At 50.6% G+C, this 6,425-nt stretch overlaps 1 long non-coding RNA gene across 1 annotated transcript; it reads left to right on the forward strand.

Annotated features, from left to right (window-relative positions):
• The first annotated feature begins 2,450 nt into the window (after positions 1 to 2,450).
• LOC119325500 lies at positions 2,451 to 4,284 on the forward strand. Its single transcript, XR_005157557.1, has 3 exons — positions 2,451 to 2,963; positions 3,055 to 3,426; positions 4,226 to 4,284. It is a non-coding gene; the product is annotated as an uncharacterized LOC119325500 (long non-coding RNA).
• Positions 4,285 to 6,425: the final 2,141 nt, after the last annotated feature.

Below are 6,425 nucleotides of genomic sequence, written 5' to 3' on the forward strand. Positions count from 1 at the left end.
AACTCGTTGCCGCGCGCGCTCGTCGAGTGCTCGCTGAAGGTTCTCCAGTCGAGTGCGCTCGGCCAAATTGGCCAGACGCGCCTCCTCCAAGGCATGAGCCTCGGGGGTTTCTCCTGCGATGGGAATACGCAGGGGATCCTCGTTCCTGCGGCGAAGTTCCTCTCTTTGCAGAGAGTCGAGCGGCTCGGGCTGGTACTCTTCGTAGCCTCGTGTAGGGTCGCCGCCGTCACCTGCTCCACCACCACGGGCGAAGCCAGGGGGACTGTGGGGCCCGTCGACCATCAAGATTTCCGCCGCTGGATCACTGCTACCGCACTCGGATGCAGTCTCTACGGAGCCAGTCGACTGATCGAACAAGCCGTAGAAAGGTTCGTCGGGCTCGATTGCCGCAACTTGGGTGGTGGCCGATTGGCGAGCCACCGCGTGCCTCACCCATCGCTGAAGCCTTGACCGGCCTGAGCGCTTGCGCTGGCGGGAGACCGGGAGGGTGGACGATAAAGGAGCCGACCGATACTGGGTCGACGGTTGCCGCAGCAGAACGCCACGGACACATGCGCGAAAATGCGTCGCACCGCGGACGGGGAGCGCATCCACGTCGAGTGGAGCCTCCTGGAGCCATGCGGAGTCGTCGGCGACGAAGGTGAGAGTGCCGAGATGGATCTCTTGACCCCCGACCAAAACTCCAGCAGACACCATGATGAAAGTACTTGGAAGAATCGCAACTTTCTCCACAAAATCGCTAAAACACCGGCCCCACGGTGGGCGCCAACTGTCGTGGTTCTAAGCCTGACAGTAGAGTGGGGGGTAGGTATGGAGAGGCAAGGTCCTAGCTATGGAGAGGTTGTAAGCACAAAGGATGTATGAGTTCAGGCCCTTCTCGGAGGAAGTAACAGCCCTACGTCTCGGAGCCCGGAGGCGGTCGAGTGGATTATGAGTATATGAGTTACAAGGTGCCGAACCCCTCTGCCTGTGGAGGGGGGTGGCTTATATAGAGTGCGCCAGGACCCCAGCCAGCCCACGTAGGAGAGGGTTTAAGGTGAGTTAAGTCTGGGGCGTTACTGGTAACGCCCCACATAAAGTGCCTTTACTATCATAAAGTCTACTTGATTACAGGCCGTTGCAGTGCAGAGTGCCTCTTGACCTTCTGGTGGTCGAGTGAGTCTTCGTGGTCGAGTCCTTCCAGTCAGTCGAGTGTGTCCCTCGTTGGTCGACTGGAAGGCGACTTCTTCTAAGGGTGTCCTTGGGTAAGGTACTTAGATCAGGTCCATGACCCTACCCTAGGTACATAACCCCATCAGCCGGTTGTCACCTCATAATTTTGAGATGTTTTCCATAAGCCCACTACAAGCTTATTCGTTTCATTGTTGGTTTTCCAACAACTCCGTTATAACCTTCTTGGAAGGGTGCTTTCCAAGCTCATTTGTGGCAGAAGTTGGCATTTTCTACTCCATTCTGTTATTCCAATGATCTATCTTCTATTCTTTCTTCCGGAGGCATTGTGATGTTGCTCTCTTCACTCATCATATCGTATTGTGAGGATCGTGTTCTTTCCATGCTTATCCATTTAACCGGAGTGTTGTGTCATCTCTTCAAGTTCTTTTCATCTTATCAAGTTTTCCTTCTTCTTTCAGTCGGAGTGCTGCCCAAATTATATCAATCTTATTCCTTCTCTATCTATTTTTAACCGGAGTGGTTTCAATATCTATCTTATCACTAAACCTCTTGGTTCTCGTCGTATCCCTTTTTCCTCTTTTCTAACGGAGTGTTTTCAACTTTGTTCATCTTCGTTGTTTTCTTTCTTTCATTTTGCTCAACCTCTCAAGGTTCATGGTTTCACTCATTTGTCGAAGAAGCAACTTAGTTTACCTCTTATCTTCCTCTTCCTTTTCCCTCCGATGCCATCCTAGATCTCGGGACGAGATCCTCTCGTAGTGGTGGAGTGTTGTAACGCTCCGGATACAACTTTCCATATTCGTAACTCCCACTCTTGCCTTTTCCGGAGATGTGATATGTTTATTTTCCTCCGTGGTTGTGTTTTGCCTTTTGTTTTGCATTGTGTTCATGTCATGCATTTCATCATAGCATCATGTGCATCGCATCCATATGTTTTCATAAAACCCGTATCCGCTTGTAGTTGCCGCATCACCCCTTGCTTCCGTTGACCTTTCTCAGACCAACCCTTCTTTTGCTGTCCGACCATTTGACCATCTCTGCACAGTGCACTGACCCCCTCGCGCGCGCGTCCGGGACTTGCCCGAACCCGAACGAGCTTGTCATGACCGTTGGGTCCGAATCATCCCCAAACATCCCGAAAATATCTTCATTTTCTTATTTGGACTCGCTACCTATTTATTCCGGACCGCCCCATCACGATCGGAGGATCCAAATCATCCCCCTTTCGTGTATATATATAGTCCACCCACTTGCTAAATGGGATCAAACCCTAACTTCTAGGCAGTTTGTCCCTGCCGCCGCCGCACTCACCTTCCGCCTCGGGATCCTCCCACATCCCCTTCTCACCCAACCAGCGAGCTCCTTCTAGCATCCCTCGATCCCCTCCTCAATTTCTTCATCGAGCCAACCAGTCACCTCGCCGGAGTCCAGCAGTCGCCATCCATGCGTGCCCCTATTTCCTTCTCCCCCCTCGAGCTGTCTCTCTCTCTGATTCCTCAAATCCCCTTTCTTCTCTGTGTTCCACAGGACGCCAAGGATGCAATAGCTTGACCCCGCCGCTGCCGTTCGAACTCTCCGGCCGGATCTCCCTCTGCTGCTGGGAACGGGTTCCCCGCACCCCGATCTGCCTTCACCGTGTCGCCGCGCGACCACCTCGCCTCCTTGTCGGCCTCCTCCACCAACCCACCGTGCCGAGCAGCAGCACCCTGTCCGCCTCCCTCTTCCCATCAAAGCCACCAGAATCTCGCTTCTGGAGCAAGCAACTCCTCCTTGCCGCCCCATGCGCTCCGGTGAGCCCTGCCGTCGCTTGCCTCTCCCTTCGCCTCGCGCCCGTTCTCCTTATCTCACCTCTTTATCGCTCGTGTCTCTCTGTTCGAGCAGGACCACCCCCGTCGCCATGGATGGGTGAGCCCCGCGCCCGAGCTCTGTAGGCCGCCGCCGTTGCCCGGAACCGATGCCGGACGACTCGAACCGCCTCGTTCCGGCTGGTTCCGGCCGATTCCATTGCCAGGAACCCCCCCCTGTGTCTTCCTCTCCATCGCCATGGGCCTGCTGTTGTTTCTGTTCTTCAGAAACGAGAGCAGCAGCGGCTCCCTCATCCTCGTGCGTTGACCCGCTCCAGCGCCAGCTCCCCTGCATCGCTCGTCCCCTGCATCGCGTGTGTGGCCTCTCGTGGCAGATCGCCAAGGCCCACCGCGCCTCTGCCTAGCCGGCCTGCCCGGCCTCCTCCCACCGACCGGGCCTTGGCCCATGGTGAGGCCCCCCTGCAGTGCCTCTCTTGTTTTTCTTCTGCTGGCCCAACATGCAGTAGATGCGGCCTTGTTATGTTTTTTTACCATCTCCGAATTTGTCTAATTTATCCAGTGTTTAGAGATTTACAGAAAACCCCCTGTTGTTCATGCATTAATAACTCTTGAACCGTGCATCATATTAAAATGTATTATATATGTAAAATGTTTAGAATTTTGTGTAGATTAATAATATTCCACTTTCATCCATGTTAAAAATGTTTAAAATGATGTTTGTTTAAATTTGCTTAAATAATATGCCAAAATGCTTTATTTTATAACTAAATAACCGTAGTTTGGTTTTAAATAAACTTTATATGTAAATGGGGTGAAAAAATGCCTAGTTTAACATGGTGGACTTTATTTTCCTGTTTAACAACTCTAAAATTATGTAATAGGCAGAACAGTACCAAAACTAAAATATGGACATGAGGATTTTCCCGGAATTGTTGTTTGTTGTTCCGGCCTCATTTAAACTTGCCTAGATGGGTAGTTTCATTATGTTTCACCTCTTGCCATGTTTAACAACAATTAATATTGTTGGGTAGCCTAAACGAGAGCGAACTAAATAACTCGAATGTGGGTATTCGTCAATATGCAACTCGTTGCATATTGAGCTCCACTTAATTTGTAGTGTTGTTTGTTGCACTTTGCCATGCCATGCTCTTTAAACCGGACATGCATCATACTTGTCTGTGCATCATGCCATGTTTATGCTTGTGCATTTACCATGTTGTTTGTTTCTTTCCGGTGTTGCTTCTTAGTTCCGGTAATGTTGCGATTGTAAGGATTCGTTCGACTACTCCCATTCGTCTTCTTCATGGACTCGTTCTTCTTCCTAGAGGGATTTCAGGCAAGATGACCGCTACCCTGGATCTCACTACTATCATTGCTATGCTAGTTGCTTCGTTCTATCGCTTTGCTGCGCTGCCTATCACCTGTTTACCAAGCCTCCCATATTGCCATGAACCTCTAACCTTTGATACCTTTCCTATGCAAACCGTTGTTTGGCTATGTTACCGCTTTTGCTCAGCCCCTCTTATAGCGTTGCTAGTTGCAGGTGAAGTTGAAGATTTCTCCATGGTGGTCAGGATTTTGGTTGGGATATCACAATATCTCTTATATTATTAATGCATCTATATACTTGGTAAAGTGTGGAAGGCTCGGCCTTATGCCTGGTGTTTTGTTCCACTCTTGCCGCCCTAGTTTCCGTCATACCGGTGTTATGTTCCCGGATTTTGCGTTCCTTACGCGGTTGGGTGATTTATGGGACCCCCTTGACAGTTCGCTTTGAATAAAACTCCTCCAGCAAGGCCCAACATTGGTTTTACCATTTGCCTCACCTAGCCCTTTTTCCCTTGGGTTTCCGGAGCCCGAGGGTCATCTTTATTTTAGCCCCCCCGGGCCAGTGCTTGTCTAAGTGTTGGTCCAAACCGAGCGATGTCCGGCGCCCCCTAGGCAACCAGGGTCTATGCCAACCTGTTGTCTTGCTCATCCGGTGTGCCCTGAGAACGAGATATGTGCAGCTCCTATCGGGATTTGTCGGCACATCCGGGCGGCTTTGCTGGTCTTGTTTTACCATTGTCGAAATGTGTTGTAAACCGGGATTCTGAGTCTGATCGGGTCTTCCTGGGAGAAGGAATATCCTTCGTTGATTGCGAGAGCTTATCATGGGCTAAGTTGGGACACCCCTGCAGGGTATAAACTTTCGAAAGCCGTGCCTGCGGTTATAGGCAGATGGGAATTTGTTAATGTCCGGTTGTAGATAACTTGACACCAGATACGAATTAAAACGCATCAACCACGTGTGTAGCCGTGATGGTCTCTTCTCCGCGGAGTCCGGGAAGTGAACACGGTCTTTGGGTTATGTTTGACGTAAGTAGGAGTTCAGGATCACTTCTTGATCATTACTAGTTGACGACCGTTCCATTTGCTCTCTTATCGCTCTTATTTGCGTATGTTTAGCCACCATACATGCTTAGTCACTGCTGCAACCTCACCACTTTACCCCTTCCTTTCCCTTTAAGCTTTGCTAGTCTTGATACCCATGGTAATGGGATTGCTGAGTCCTCGTGGCTCACATATTACTACAACAACAGTTGCAGGTACAGGTTGCGATGATCATGACGCGAGAGCGATGCTTGCTTGCGTTGAGTTCTTCTTCTGCTTCTTCTTCGATCAGGGGATACGTTCCAGGTCGGCCGCCTAGGCTAGCAGGGTGGATGTCGTTTGAGCTTCTGTTTGTGTTTCATCCGTAGTCGGATGTTGTTCTCATATATGATATGATGTTGTATTCGTGTGGCATTGTATGCCTCTTGTATGTATCCCCATCTCTTATGTAATGTTGATGTAATGATATCCACCTTGCAAAAGTGTTTCAATATGCGGTTCTATCCTTGGTGGGACCTTCGAGTCTCTTTAGGATAGTATCGCATATTGGACGTGACAGTTCTTTCCCAGCATATTGGTGATGCGCGTCTGTGGCGCCAGCGCCTCCGTCTGGGACCCCCAGTCGATGCCCTTCTAGTTCTAGGAGGTAAGCCTCATGGGGGGGGGTCTGGATCTGAACTCCAGAATGGCCGCCCAGTTAGGGCAGCGTGGCTTGGTGATGTAGAACCACTCCTGTTGCCAGATCTTTACGGTCTCCACAAAGGCCCCCTTTGGCCAAGTGGTGTTCGGCAGCTTGCTAATCATATCCCAGCCGTAGTCCGCGTGTTGCCCGTCGACAACCTTTGGTTTCACGTTGAATACCTTGAGCCATAAGCCGAAGTGTGGGCGGACGCGGAGGAGAGCCTCACACAGGACTATGAATGCCGATATGTGGAGAAATGAGTTCGGGGCTAGATCGTGGAAATCTAGCCCATAGTAGTACATAAGTCTGCGGATGAATGGGTGGAGTGGGAAACCTAATCGTCTAAGAAAATGGGGAAAGAAGACGACCCGTTTGCCGGGCTCCAGAGTGGG

This window comes from Triticum dicoccoides, chromosome 6B (genome assembly GCF_002162155.2).
Source record: "Triticum dicoccoides isolate Atlit2015 ecotype Zavitan chromosome 6B, WEW_v2.0, whole genome shotgun sequence".
NCBI lineage: Eukaryota > Viridiplantae > Streptophyta > Magnoliopsida > Poales > Poaceae > Triticum > Triticum dicoccoides.